This window comes from Ovis aries, chromosome 19 (genome assembly GCF_016772045.2).
Source record: "Ovis aries strain OAR_USU_Benz2616 breed Rambouillet chromosome 19, ARS-UI_Ramb_v3.0, whole genome shotgun sequence".
In the NCBI taxonomy this organism is placed as follows: domain Eukaryota; kingdom Metazoa; phylum Chordata; class Mammalia; order Artiodactyla; family Bovidae; genus Ovis; species Ovis aries.
The window spans coordinates 14,982,419-14,997,883 of NC_056072.1; the positions used below are offsets into that span (position 1 = coordinate 14,982,419).

The 15,465-nt window shown below is 51.7% G+C and overlaps 1 protein-coding gene across 4 annotated transcripts in view; it reads left to right on the forward strand.

The window, feature by feature from the left end:
- GASK1A (golgi associated kinase 1A) overlaps positions 1-15,465 on the forward strand; it is a 90,679-nt gene that overhangs the window by 43,746 nt on the left and 31,468 nt on the right. Inside the window, exon 1 of one of the 4 annotated variants that reach the window (XM_027958067.3) lies at positions 7,445-9,485. The exons of the other annotated variants lie outside the window; for them this stretch is intronic. The gene's annotated coding sequence lies outside the window, so the exon portion shown is untranslated. Of the gene's footprint in view, positions 1-7,444; positions 9,486-15,465 lie in introns of those variants that run through there. 4 annotated transcript variants of the gene reach the window in all.

Below are 15,465 nucleotides of genomic sequence, written 5' to 3' on the forward strand. Positions count from 1 at the left end.
CCTGTTCAGGGCCCAAAGTGTTTACAGAGGAGAGCAGGGGCCAAGGCCACCCACTCAGGGCTGGTACTGCTGTGGACAGCAGCCTTCTGTCCATGGCAGAGCCTCTGGGGCTTCCTGCGGTGGAGGCTGTGAGGAGGGAGAAGTTACTTGGCTTCTGCTTGGGCAGCCTCTGGGCACCCTGATGGTATGATTGCTCCACAGCCAGGGTAGGCTTCCTGTTCCTGTGAGCCAGCAGGCTCCTGGCTTCTCACCCTCAGTTCTGGGGCATGTTGGGACCAGAACTTGAATTGGGATTTGTCTGTGTTGGGGTCCACTTGCCAGAGAGGAGCCTAATGATCAGCCTGTGGTAACAGAATCTCCCTCCGACTGAAGGGTCCCGTGGTCCAGAGGCCTGGGGGGCCTGAGAGCAACTTGGCATTGGCAGGAACCAGTAAAGGAGGGGGCAGGGGATAAGTCCTTTGGGGGCCTCAGTTTCCTCCTCTGTAAAGTGAGAGATTGAACTGGATGCCCTTTGAGGTGCCATTTAGCTCCCAAAATGGTTGATGCCTGAATGATTCTGAGGCTGGATCCCAGCCCTGGTGTGGATCTCCTGTTAGCATGGGTAGCTAAAAGGTGTGGGGGAGAAGTGGTTCTCAGCCCTGACCTTCATGTACTCCTGACTCAGCCCTGACCCTCCAAGACCAAATCCAAAACGGGACCCAGACCAAGGGAGGTTTTAAAATGAAGCCTCCCTGGATGGTCCCACTGTGCAACCAGAACTGAGAACCACAGGGCTGGAGGACTGACGGGAAGAGGAACCGCGCTCACCGAGACGTCCCTGCGTCTGCAGATGCTGCTCGTACGTGCTAAGTCGCTTCAGTCGTGTCCGACTCTTTCGGGACCCCATGGCCTATAGCCCTCCAGGCTCCTCTGTCCGTGGGATTCTCCACGCAAGAATACTGGAGTGGGTGGCCATGCCTTCCTCCAGGGGATCTTCTGACCCAGGAATCGAACCTGGGTTTCCTGCATTACAGGGAGATTCTTTCCCACCTGAGCCACCAGGGGAGTGCTGCTCCTAGAGGCAGCCCTAAAATAGAAGGCTTCCGTGAACTTCAGCTGGGAAATGATGTATGTTATATGCCCCTCTTGGAGGACCCTCCCACAGAAAAACTTTTTTTAATTTATTAAAGCTGAAATGTGAATTTCCCCAACTTATTTGTATATTCAGTAATTTTTGAACACTAACATATTACTGATCCCCCAAGGTACCTAAAATGGGGAAGCCTGTGTTAGAAATATAAACTAAATGTCTGGACTTCTTGAATGTCCTTTTTCAGAAGTGAACACTGAACTGTGGGCCCTATGAGGGCATTTTTGATCATCATGAAGGGGCTGTGAGTCTCAGCCAGGGCTCGGTGTGTCTATTTCTAAAGCTATGAGTGTGATCCTTGCCACCTTGCCACTTTCCGTACAGTGATGGCAGCGGACTTGATGTATGCTGAAGACTTTGAGCTTGGATGAAAAATATTGATAGGAGTTAATTACTGCAAACTTAAATTTCTTTTTTCTTTTCGGTCTTTGGGGATAAAAAATATATATGATAACAACATATGTGAAATACAATACACTCTGTATAACAGTCACCGCCAACTTCTGCAGGTAACTATGGTTCTCATTTTGGTGTATCCTCTATTCTCTTTGAGTATTATTTTAAGACTTGTATACAGAACATGCAGTTTTGCAATCTGTCTTACCCCAGTTTCTATCCAAAAAATGTGTTCTTGCGATGTGTACATCTCTAAAAAGGTCTTCATCACCCTACTTTCAATGCTCAGTACCATGTTTATTATTTTTGTGATACTTATTTCTTTATTTGGCTGTGTCAAGTCTTAGTTGCAACACGTGGGATGTTTTGTTGCAGTGAGTGGGCTCCAGCGTGCATGAGCTCAGTAGTTGCTGTGTATGGGCTCAGACGTTAAAGAATCCACCTGCAATGCGGGAGACCTGGGTTCTATCCCTGCGTCAGGAAGTTCCCCTGGAGAAGGGATACACTACCCACTCCAGTATTCTTGGGCTTCCCTGGTGGCTCAGATGGTAAAGAATCTGCCTGCAGTGTAGGAAACCTGGGTTCAACCCCTAGGTCTGGAAGATCCCCTGGAGGAGGGCACGGCAACCCACTCCAGTATTCTTGCCTGGAGTATCCCCATGGACAGAGGAGCCTGGCGGGCTACAGTCCACGGGGTCACAAAGAGTCGAACACGACTGAGCCACTAAGCACAGCACATGGGCCAAATTGCTCTGCGACACGTGGGATCATAGTTCCTTGACCAGGGACACAGCCTGCGCCCTCTGCATTGCAAGGTGGGTTCTTAACCACTAGACCGCCAGGGAATTCTCAATACCATGGTTCTGATAATCATCTCCTTGCTTGTGGACTTCAGGTCATTTCCACTTTGGGGTTGTTTTCAACGGCCTGGGGCCGGCTTCTGATCATCCATGGAAATGGGAATCAAGCAGTCGCACAAGAACAAATTGATTCAGACTCTTCATCAAGGATTTTACTGCAGCCACCCTCAAGGACCCGGAGTGTGGGTGTGGGAGGACTTTCTTCTTGTCTGTCTTTCCTCTACTATGAGCATGTCATCAGGCAGCCGTGGGGAGAAGGGCATCCCAGGGGAGCCCACACACAGCTCAGTTCTCCTTGGAAGAACCAAGAGCTCCTGTCCCTAGAGGTTAAGATCTGGAAGGGAATCTGTAGGTGAAGGGGCTAAGGCTGGAGAAGGGGGTGACCTTCTCCAGGTCTCCAGGTCTCCTCGTTCGTCATATCCATGAGGCCTCTGGTGCAGCTTGGAGTGGCGGGGTGGGAGGGTGGGAGGCACGTGGTTTGAAATCAGAATGAGATTTGTGCCAGACTAGGCTACTGTGTGGCTTTGAGTAAGCACTCCAATACTTTAAATCTCAGGCCCCTCATCTATAAAATGGGCTTATACCTAGGGGTTGCTATGAGGAGCAAAGGACTCTCAGAGGTGAAACCCCGTGGTACCCCAAAGGTGCTATAAGAATGGGTATAAGGAGCCCACAGAAATAGATTTTCTTTTTGTCAGGACCTAAAACATTAAGGAAGTCATTGACGTATTTTATCTAATGCCAACTGTTGGATAAGAGGTGCCCCTGGGACTCTAAGTATGGGACAAGTGGAGACAGATTCTGACCTGCGATAGTTTTCCGGCTCCTTTTATATCTCTCCTCACCAGCACCCAGTCCCTGGGAGGTGCCTGCCCTGTCTGTGTGCCCTGGGCCTCCTTGCTGAGTGTTGGCTGGGTGAGCAGGCAGCCCCATTCAGCTGCAGCCCCCGGGGTCTAAGGTCTGGGCGCCCTGGCAGATGACCCTGCAGGAGGTCTGGGTGAAGCCTTCAGGTTCTCAGGCTCAGCTGGAGAAGCAGTTAAACCAGTTTTGGAGTCAGAACTGGGAATCAGGACTTCCAGCCCTCGGAGCCTGCAGGGAATTCGATACCCTCTCCTGTGGGCACTCACAGGCACTCACAGAGCAGCTTCTGCTCCATACAGAAACCAGGCTCTTCAGGGCTGGCCCGGGAAACAGAGGCTTTAAACAATCCTCTGGCCCCAACCAGACCAAGCAGGAGTTGGTCCAAAAGCAGTGGGTTGGAAGGGATAGCATAGAGGTGGGGATAGGCCTCGCGAGAAATGACGTCCTTCTTAGTGTCAGGGGCGAGGGGGAGAAATGTGTCCCAGTTCCTCCCCAAAGATGCTGACAGTCCCCCAGAAGAGGCCTGGGGGGCTAGCCCTCCCTCCCTACCCAGGTGCTGATGTCGAAGCAGAGCGCTTCCTGTTTCCTTGAGGCCTGGCCGCCTGAGCCTCCAGGGCTGTCTTTGCTTGGTTTAGTTTTCTGATATGACTGCTGAAGTGTTTCCACCTGGGGGGCTCGGGGCACAACCCCTGTGTCGTCTGGATGTGCCTACTACACGGGTTTGTGTCTGATGGGCCGCCTGGCCCGAGGTGAGGATGGAGCCAGGTTTGTGGGCGACCCCCAGGCCGCCCTCCCTGTATGCCCCACACACCATGTGCACATATCCTTGGAAGTGGCTTGGGGGCTCCACAAGTACTTGCTGAGAGGGACCAGAAGGGGCTGTAAGGTGGCAGCTGGTGAACTGCAGGGTGAAGGCAGGTCAGAGTGAGAGGCCAGGAGGGGAGGATGCAGAGGATGGGGAAGCAGCAGGGGCCTCCGCTGGTCTCCAGGCCTTGAGTGGTTCTGAAAGAACTCGGGTCTCCAGGGCCAAGGCCTGAGTGTCGCTCCCCGTGGCTGTGGAATTCTTGAGGGAGGATTTTGCAGTGATGGCACTGTTGTGTCCTGATTGTGGTGGGTGGTGGTCCTATCCACATGCTAAGACTCATAGAACTGGATACAGAAGTTTTAGTTTTACTGAAAAAATAATTTTAAAAACAGTTTAAAAAATAATATAACAACAAGAAGAGGGAAAAGCAGTCTAGCAGAAGGGACAGCATACGCAAAGCCCTAAAGGCAAAAGTGAGAGTCCCTTGGACTGCAAGGAGATCCAACCAGTCCATTCTGAAGGAGATCAGTCCTGGGTGTTCATTGGAAGGACTGATGCTAAAGCTGAAACTCCAGTACTTTGGCCACCTCATGCGAAGAGTTGACTCATTGGAAAAGACCCTGATGCTGGGAGGGATGGGGGGCAGGAGGAGAAGGGGACGACAGAGGACGAGATGGCTGGATGGCACCACCGACTCGATGGATGTGAACTCCGGGAGTTGGTGATGGACAGGGAGGCCTGGAGTGCTGCGATTCATGGGATCGCAAAGAGTCAGACACAACTGAGCGACTGAACTGAACTGAAAGGCAAAAGTGAGCTGTCCAAGCTGGCCGGGAGGATGTTGAGGGGAACCTTCTGGAAATGGGGCTGGAGGCAGAGCCTGGAAAGGGGGTACGAGTGGTACCCCCAGCCAGAGGTGGGGTTTGTGCTATCATCCTGAGAACAGAGTGGGCAATGGGAAGGCTTTTGAGCTTGGAGAGGTGGGATTGTGTTTGCATTTTAGAGAGCAGTTTCCCAGGGAGGCGAGGCTGCAGGGGGCAGGTGGAGGGGCAGTGTCTGGGAACAGTCGTGACCCCTGACCCTGGTGGACCAGAGGGAGGCGTGGCTGGAGGGAGCAAGTGTGGGGGATATTCGGACAGGAGAACCTCCAGCCCTTGGCAACCTGAGGGCAAGTCAAGAGCAACTTCCATTTCTTGCTCGGGCATCTGCGTACAGAGGCTTCTGTGCCTTGCTCCTCTTTCTTCGTCAAAAAGATAAGACCCCTTATCTTATGGGGTCTTTTGACCACCTGATGCGAAGAGCTGACTCATTGGGAAAGACCCTGATGCTGGGAAAGATCGAAGGCAAAAGGAGAGGAGACGGGGGCGGCAGAGGATGAGATGGTGAGGTAGCATCGCCGGCTCAATGGACGTGAATTTGAGCACACTCTGAAAGAGAGTGGAGGGCAGGGGAGCCTGGCGTGCTGCAGTCCATGGGGCCACAGAAAGAGTCAGACTCGACTTAGCAACTGATCGACAGCAGTGGGGTCCTAGGACTTCCTGGTGGTCCAAGGGCTAAGACTCCAAGCTCCCAATCCAAGGGGCCTGCCTTTAAGTCCTGGTCAGGGAACTAGGTCCCACATGGCTCAACTAAATATCCTGCGTGCTGCAATGAAGATCAAAGATCCTGAGTGCTGCAGCCAAGACCTGGTGCAGCCAAATAAATAGACACATTAAAAGAAAAGAACACCGGGGTCCTATAACTAGCTATCCTTAGGAGAGACATGATACAGAAGTAACTTATTTAAAAATGATTCTAATGGTTTCAGTTCTATAAAATAGATCACTATGGTATATTCTTAGAGTCACGGTGAAGTGTTTGACATTTCTCCCTTAATCCTCTGAACTGGTTTTGCCGTTGTGATCATAAAACTAGGAGAGATAATTGCAATAAAAACGAGCACAGTGTTACTCATGCCACTCCAGCCACCTTGCCTGCAACGCCCAGGCGCCCTCTCAGCTAGCGCAACCACCGGGGTCCCCTTCCTTGTGGCCCCCAGATCCTGCTGGGGGGTGGGCAGGGCGGCAGCTACTCCATCGCTCTTGGCCCAGCTTCCCCGCCTGCCACCGGCTCGGGCTTGGGCTTAGGTTTCTGCTAAGTGGCCGCAGGAAGGGGCTGAGTCCCATGCTGTTTATTCGCGGGCAGTTTTTGTTTGGCTTTTGAGGGCATTTGCTTGCAGTGAGCAAACAACCTCTTCCAGAACTATCTGGAAAAATTACATCCTTCCATCTTGGCTTGGGCAGCAGGTTTATGGTTCCATGTTCAGAAGCCAATGGAGGGATTTTTCCATAAATGCCGTCAGTCAAAGAACTGGCTAAAGACAGCTGAGAGGTTAGGATTAAAGGAGAGAAGAGGAGAGAAAAAAAGATCAGTGTTAAGAGCCGGAGGTTTATAGATGCCACATGAGGAGACTGGGGTTCAAAGACAAAAGGGACAGCCCTAGGGAGGCTCTTTCACCCCTGCAGACCCTCAGGAGCCCACAGATGCCCCTCGAAGTCTGAGCATGCCAGCCGGGGGACACGGGGCCGGGCTGTGCTGGGCATGGTGCTCCAAGCTGGGTTTCAGCAGCGTGCTGCCCTGCGGCAGAGCAGTGACGCTTCCCACCGGCCTGGCAGCCGAGGGCTGACACCGCCGCCTCTCTGGGCTCCCCGTGTCCCATGTCTGCCAGTGCTCCTGCGGGGGGAACTTTATCAGCAGAACAAACTCGGCTTGTGCAGAGCTGCCTTGCTTCTGGCCAGACTGGTTTTGCAGCAATGCTTTAAGGTGCTTCCAGTGTGCTTAGAATTCTCAAGATGCTCCGTCTCTTCTGTCTCAGGCCCCACGTGTCCTGAAAGGAGAGGATCCACACGCGTGCTCGCCTCCATGCCAAGGTGCCTGTATATACACATGCCGGCGGCTTACACCTCCCGCAGAAACGTCTGTTAATACGGCCCAGCTAGTTACTTAGTGGGCAGTGTTGTCTGTGCTCATGTTCCTGTCTGGACTGTAGACTAAAGGCAGAGGCCATGCCTTCCTTCTTTGTTGTGGCCACGGTTTAAAACATAGCTCGAGCACTTTTAGATGCTTGGGGCCTCTTATCTGAAGTGGAAAGGGAAGACCCACCTGCAGTCAAACCTGTAACCCCAGAGGGTCAAAATTTCAAAAGTTACAGGACTCACAACCCTCTTCATGCTTTCCTCCAAAGGAAATGGAGGGACCTCAGCCCCAGGGGCCATGTGATGATGGGTTTCCAGCCAGGCGGAAAGGAGGCGGGTGGGAGGGAGTGATGGACTCGCGCTGTCCGAGGTGGGCTGAGGGCTGTGGGTCGCGCTCCCCGGGTTGTCTGGGCCCCATGGAGGTGGAGGCTGCGGCCGTTTGAGGGCGGGAGGCTGGGATGGCCCGTGAATGGGCCATTCGGATGTCCATCCCCAAGCAGGGAGGAGGGTGGGCGGGACACACAGGCCTCTTTCTCTAGGACAGAGCGGCTCTGTTGTCTGTTCACACAGAAGCTCAGTGTGTACCTGCGGGGGGACCTGGATCCCAGCTAGGGGGCTGGCCGCCGGCAGTGGTGGCCTCCTGGACAGCACACGCGGCCACGGTCTGCAGGCCCCGCACAAGCCAGCTCGTCCAGCTCTGTCTCACCCCCGCCCCCTGCTCTCCCCACGGTTCCTGCTGCCCCAGAGATCTTCTTGCAGCTACAAAGATGTTATTGTATTCCTTTCAGAACATAGTTAAAATCCCCTCATTTCCCTTTGGGGAGGGGGTAGGGACGTCTGGGCAACGCCACCCTGTTCGGTCGCTTCTCTGGGTGTCAGGAAAGGCTCCTGTTCACACTCACCCATTCCTTGTTCACACTCATCCATCCCCTGGGCTTAAACCGTAATTGTCACAGGGCCTGTGCCAGTGCCTGGTATGAAAGCATGAAGGGTTCAGAGGGGAGTTCTAACCGGAACAACTGAATTCAAAGCCTGCTTACCACCTGGGGCAAGTCAGTGATCCTTTAACCTCTCAGCCTCAGTTTCCCCTAAGAGAACACTACCTCCTTGTGGGATTGTGTTAATGCTATCGTGAGCATAAATCTTTGCCTCATACAGTAGTCATCAGCACAGAGTAAGTGCTCAGTTAGTGGGAGCTGTGATTATTACCTTGTCCCTGGACAACAGATAGGGCTGGAGATGCATAAAGGCCTGGGCCACTAGGACTGTTAGTAGGAGCCTTCGGTGCATCAGGGGAGCAGGTGTTGGGGGTATCCCTGTTCCCTAGTTCCCACTAGGGAATAGGTACTGTAAAGGGCCTGCCTCTGTATCAACCATGTGGGTCTCTCCCTATGATGGTGAACTGGAGAAAGGCAGAATCAAATGGTACCAGTTCAAGGAGTCTTGGCGTGGTCCATGCCTAGAATTCAAAAGAGCTCTAAACTTGGATAATGAAAAGTTCCATCTTTATTTTCAGTGGTCTCAAATTGAAATTCAGCATTCCTTCAAGAATGAATGTAGGCGCTGACCACCATAGCGTTAACAAGACCTGTGACTTAGTCACCAAGAGGAATCACAGAGATTTTACATCATGAGGTGGAAGCAGATTCTCTGACATATAGTCTTCACTCTTCACTACTTTGAAACTGCATTTGTTATTAGATGAGTTGATAGATCTCATCATTTAATGCATTAATAAAGAAACACATGTATTATTATATTACAGATTTGTTTTTTGGAATATTTTGATGACTATATTTCAGTATAATTGATTGCCTTTGTAACCCTCTGCTTTTTATTTGTACATTTAAAAAAAAAGCATCCTGAGAAAGCTGTGGCTTCACCAGGTGGCTGAAGTAGCACTAATCTTTGGCGCTAAAAGGATTTGGAAACTCTGCTTCTGTACAGATGGTTGTCTGTGTGATATGATCTTCAAATATGCCAAGAACTCCCTTTGTCTAAAAAAATGTCTTTCCTCAGCTTCTACTCCAAGGTCATTAAAAAATAACCTTCAGCAAACTTCTTGTGAGTGCTGGCCTCTGTGCTGGCTGTGGGATCATTCACCTTAGAACTGATAACAGCAAATGTTTGTGTTGGGCTTTTCAGCTCTCTTATCCATGATTGTGTTGAATCTTCGATCCTTCAAGTGTTAAGGCTGCTGTCATTGGATCCAGTTTAGAGAGCAGTAAATAGAGTAACTTAGAGACCAGCAATGCTCTAATTGCCAAGACACACAGTTCAAATGTATGAAGGCCTTTAAGGTGGGCCCTACAGTGGACTTTAAGTTTGAGCAAACTCCGGGAGATACTGAAGGACAGGGAAGCCTGGCGCCTGCAGTCCATGGGGTTGCAAAGAGTCAGACATGACTTAGCGACTGAGCATCAACTACAACCACAGATCTGAGTCTTTCCATTCGATCAACCTGAAAATTCTCACACTTGGTACGTAGCTGTTTTATTTTGGTAGCATCTGTGGAAATTTTCTGTTATAAGTAAATATTCTTGGAAATGAGTTTCTTGTGTAGCGTGTCACCTGAGGGTGTGGGTCCCAGGAGTGTCTTGTTTAGACTCGGCTGGGGTGGGGAGGGTGGGAGCCCTGGACATGGGCGAGAATGGATTCAGGGAGAGGGTGAAGATGGCTGTGAGGCGATGGGGACAGGACATACAGGTGGCAGGGTGTGTCGGAGCTGGGGCTGGAGGAGGGGGAGGCCAGTGCTGGGGGGAAAAGTCCTGCTGGGGAGCGCCAGCTCGGAGGCCCATCTTGACTCTGAGCTTCGCTTGGGGCACCCCAGAGCTTGCAGCAGACATCAGAGCAGCATCTCCATGAGGGGCTGACAGAGTCCCCCTTTCTGGAAGCTTCCGAGGAGACTGCCCAGGACCGGAAACATAGGGGCTAGCAGAGCGCTCTCTTTTATCATGAAAACAGACCTGCTCCTCTTCTCTGGCTCTGAGAGGGTCCCCGTGACACTGAGGGGTGCTTCCCCTCATCTCGTCCTGGGCGATGGCTTTCTCCCTGGTTAGGTAGTGAACCTCTGCCAGGTGGCAGCTCCCCAGAGCGCCCAGGGCGGCCCAAGCATAGAACTCAGCAAGTGTCCCCAGAGCCCAGTCCAGGATGACTCTCTGAGAAGATGGGCATGTCCTACTCTGCGCCGTCCCCTTCGGTGGCCACCACCCCCGGGTGACTGCTGAGGACTTGAAACGGCGTGAGTGCACCCCAGGAATGGAAGTGTTAAATTTTAATGAGTTTAAATGGAAATAGCCACCTGTGGTTCGTGGCTCTCGTATTGGACAGTGCCCATCTGGCCCAGGAAGTATAAACGGAAGTGCCGATGGCGCCCAGGCTGGTGGCATAAGTGAAAGAAGTGGGCTGGGTGTAACGAAGACAGTGCCCATCTAGGTTTTGTTTTCTCTGGTTGTACTGAGCTGTGCTCAGGGAAGTGTTTATGTTCTTGGAAAAACAGCAAAGCGAGTGAGAGTCCAAAGGCAACTGTTCTTCCTTCTCGTGGGAGACATGTCAGGGCACCGTGGAGCCTGCGGTGGACGGCAGAGAGCTTGTCACTGAGAGAGGGAGCCATCCTCCGCTCCAGCCGTATGAGAACGTGGGCCCAGGTTGTCGCTCAAACTTCTCCCTTTTCATAGGAGGCTGGAAATCTGGAATTTTATAGGAAATACCCTGGTGTTTTGAACATTGGCTCAAATTTATTTAAAACCTCTTAGGCCAAACGAAACACATCTGCAGGCCAGATTCAGCCCAAGGATCCCGGTTTATGAACTCTCCTCCAGGCCTGATTCTGGAGAAGTCCATACGACCTGCTGGGACGGATTTAAGGCAGAATCAGGTGGATTTTCCCCTCAGTGGCCCTAATTGGCTCAGGCCCCCTGTTGCCACGAGCTTGGTTGGAATTGGAGGGAAGTGTGTATGTAGGACACAGAACTGCCCCCTTCTCTCACTCTTCTCTGGGGCCATGTCCCTGGCCTCTGAGCAGCCAGAGAGTAGAAATCTCTGGAAGGCTGGAACAGAATGGCCCAGAGGGAAACTTGCTTTCATTTTTCAGCCTCAATCCCCACTCCCAGGCCTGAGAACAAAACTGTATGGCCGTTAATACCAAGGCAGCCAGAGAAAATTTCCTACAAATGACAGGGTCTTGAAAATTCCATCTGGTCTGCGGTGTTTCCACACTAGTGCTCTTGTGAGCTGGAACAAAATGGTAATTCAGTCATGGGTGTGGAGAAGGCTCCTGGGGCTGGAAAAGCCCCGACATACGATCACCGTAGAGATTGGAGCAGAGCAACCAGCAGCAGGGAGGGAGGGATAAAGGACGCGTCGTTTAGCCCCTCGGCAGCAGGTCAGGCAGGCATGTGTTCTCAGTGCAGGCGCTAGGAACCTGCCATGGAGGTGACGCCGCGGGTCCTGCTGGAAGAGCACGATCAGTTGTGCGTGTGTGCCGGTGCTCCAGTCGTGTCTGACTCTTTGCGACCCCAGGGACAGAGGAGCCTGTCAGGATCCCTGGGGTTCTCCAGGCAAGAATACTGGAGCCAATTGCCATGCCCTTGTCCAGGGGATCTTCCCAACCCAGGGATCGAAACCACACCTCTTATGTCTCCTGCCTTAGCAGGCAGGTTCTTTACCACTAGGGCCACCTGAGAAGCCCCATGATCAGTTATGAGTAAACATAGTTATATTTCAGCTTCTATTTTGCTTGTTTTCACACAATAGCTCATACACCTCTCACAGTACTTAGGAGCGATGTTATTTTTTTAAACGATAAGTCACATTCTTTTCCCCACCAGAATGTCACCATTGCTCTTGATGTTTCCCTCCTGCCTGGAGCAGGGCTTGGCTCAGGAATATCTGCGCAGTACGGTAATGAAGGGTCCACCCTCTGAGAGGGGTGCCATTCGTATTGCCATGGGACAGATGCGGAAGTGGAGGCCTAAGTTCACATAGCCAGGATGCAGTGGAGCTGGGATCAACATCCTCGCAGCCTGGCTCTGAACCTGTGTGTCATCCAGGGGTGGGTGGTAGGTGAGCCTGGTGAGCTGCTGCCTTGCTCCGGGCCCAGAGACAGTAGCCTCATCTACAAGTGCCTGTATTTCCATTCTATTTCACATGTCAGAAGTTGGAAGGTTTAACTTTTTGCATCCTTTTGTGGCATTTTTTGGTAACATTCTTCTGTATCATTCTCAGATAGAGGAATAAGTACAGTTCAGGGTCTTACAGTGGGGAGCGGGAGGGGCGGGGCGAGGGCGGAATGCAAGCAAGAATTAATACTTTGTAAACACTGTCCTTCCTACACTCCTTATTTGAGAGTGCTGGTTCCAAGAGATGAGCTGTATAACCATCCAACAGATGGCTGAGGTTATAGACAATTCATTTTAGATGTATCGGAGGTAGAATGGGGGCATAAGGCCATCAAAGACTAATTCCTCCTCCTTGCTAGTTTTGCCTTTTAAAGTCTTGCCCTGGACATACCTCCCTAACTAAAATTTATGCTTCCTTGCACACGGGGGAAATCACATTCTTTCAGACCCTGAGGCGCCATCATACATTGGTGAGAGACCCAGCGGATACCTGTCCCGTGAGAGAGACGAGTTGATCCACACTTCCCTGCCTAGGAACGCCCTCTCCTTGGCTCCTCTTCCCTTTCCCCACCCCCGCCCCTCCCCCGGTCTGTCCATCAGATACACTTCCCAGGTGCTCCAGTGTCGGAACACCAGGCACCACATCTTCGCTGCGGCAGAACTCTAACAGGGCACTGGGGGCTCGCCTAGAAAGCCTGCCTGCCTGGGGCAGGCACCGTCTGAAGTTCCACGTCAGGACGCAGAGAGGCACGTAGCCCTTCTGGCTGCTTCTCTTGGTGGAACCTGGTGAACTATGGTCCAGAATAAGGGATCATTTTGGGTGGAGCTCAATGCAAACAGCGTGTGATCACAGCCAGCCTGGAAAGGGCTTGGGCAGTCAGAGCCGAGGAAAAGGAGACGGGTGTTAGGAAACAGGAGTCTGTGCTGAGCAGCTCACACAGCTGTTAGCAAGTGTGCGGAAGAGCAAGCTGCGGCGTTTGCTTCTTTGTTCATGAACACAAAGCTGCTGATGGGGGAGGGACCAGTTGACTTTATCCCTTCCAAAGAGGAGAGCTGGGATTCAAGGTGGGGTCGGGGGCCATGGCTCCTGACTTCCAGGAACACCTGATTTTGCCAGGAGTTTCAGTGAGGAGTTAGGGAGGTGACATAGGTAACCGTAAAGGTGGGGACAGGTGGGGCCCTGGGGTTGTAACAAAAGGGCTGTCACTGGGGGCATCTGGGGCGATGTTACTCTTTAAAACTTCTGTGACCAGTGAGAGGGCAGCCACGCTTGCTTTGGAGATGCAATCTGCGGGCTAGGGAGGCTTCCTGCCAGCTGGATGGTCAGCTCACTTCCTTGCCTTGTCCTGCAGGCTGCCGCCTCTCCTCAGACACCCTTCTCCCACCTGAGGCTATGTCCCCTCGAGGCCCCCAGCTGCCCTTGAGGCAGCTCCCTGACCTTTTACAGGGTCGCACATCACACCCTCCTTTCCTTTTTGGATTCTTCTGATTTCCAGAAACTGGGCTGCCCAGGTGGCGCTAGCGGTAAAGAACCCAGCTTGCCAATGCAGCAGATGTAAGAGACGCAGGTTCAATCCCTGGGTTGGGAAGATCCCCTGGAGGAGGAAATGGCAGCCCACTAGCAGTGTTCTTGCCTGGAGAACCCCATAGACAGAGGAGCGTGGCGGGCTGCAGTCCATGGGGTCACACAGAGTTGGACACGACTGAGTGCGTGGACACGCACACAAGGTGGAAGCTCTGCTGATCAGAAATCTGGTTAATTATCACTGCTGCTGCTAAGTCGCTTCAATCATGACCAGCTCTGTGCGACCCCATGGACTGCAGCCTGCCAGGCTCCCTGTCCCTGGGATTCTCCAGGTAAGAACACTGCAGTGGGTTGCCATTTCCTTCTCCAATGCATGAAAGTGAAAAGTGAAAGTGAAGTTGCTCAGTCGTGTCTTTTAGTGACCCCATGGACTACAGCCCACCAGGCTCCTCCGTCCATGGGATTTTCCAGGCAACAGTACTGGAGTGGGATGCCATTGCCTTCTCCAGGTTAATTATCGCTAGTTCTTCCAAATGCGAATGGAGCTAGGTGGGTCTGTGCTCAGACTCTCTTCTCCCAGAATCCCTTGTGAGATGGTCCAGGTGATTCTAAAGACCAATGGTCTCAGAGGCTGAGTGTGCTACGGGAATTTCCCAACTCTTTGGTTTCATTTGCTGGAGACTAAAGACTCAGCCTCTGTTCTAAGGGTGGAGAAAAATTGATGTGTAAATTTCTTTCTTAAGGAATTTTCAAAGGAAATGCTGATCTAGACTTCATTTTTGCCTAATGTGCTCCATCAGAATCTAACTCCCTTGTCAGAACCCCACTGCAGTTTGGTTTTTATGCGTGACTTTGTGTCTGTGTTGACAGCCACGTTGGTCCAAGTGAACAGTTGCTGAGGAGTAAACCGTTACGGAACACTGCACATCTAAAGCTGCTTTTATTTCACCCTCGCAATCGATGGATAGTGTGACTGGGTGGTGGTGGTTGTTCACTTGCTCAGTTGTGTCAGACTCTGTGCAACCCCAGGGACTGCAGCACTCGAGCCCTTCCTGTCCCTCATGGTCTCCCGGAGTTTGCCCAAGTTCATGTCCTCTGAGTTGGTGATGCTGTCCAAACATCTCATCCTCTGCCACCCTCTTCTCCTTTTGCCTTCAACTGTTCCCAGCATCAGGGTCTTTTCCAATGAGTATGACTGGGTATAAAATTCTAAACCAGAATATATGTATATATAAATCTAAACCAGAATATGAATTTCTAAGCCAGAAACAATTTTCTGTCAGATTTTGAAGGATTTGCTCAATTGTGTTCCAATATTGCAGTTATGAGACCAGAGCCATTCTGATTTGTTGATTACTTTTGATTACTTGTAGAAAGCCTGTTTTGTTTTTTTTTTTCTTTTGCTCTGGGAACTGGTAGGGTGTTTCCCCCAATGTTCTGAAATGTCACAGGGACGTGTCTTGGTTTGTCTTCTCCTGGTTTCCCAGTAGCTGAGCCTGAGGCAGAAGGCTTTCGTGCTGCTGTTTCATTGGAGATGAGTGCCATCTCAGTGAACACGCAGTGAAGAAGGGAGGAATGCTGTGAGGATCCATTACTGATTAAGCTGGCTGCTGCTAGTGAAGTGAAAGTTCCTCAGTTGTGTCCAACTCTTTGCAAGCGCATGGACTGTTACCCGCCAGGCTCCTCTGTCCACGGAATTCTCCAGGCAAAAGTACTGGAGTGGGTTGCCATTTCCTTCTCCAGGGGATCTTTCCGACCCAAGGATTCAACCCAGGTCTCCTGCATTGCAGGCAGACTCTTTACCGTCTGAGCCAC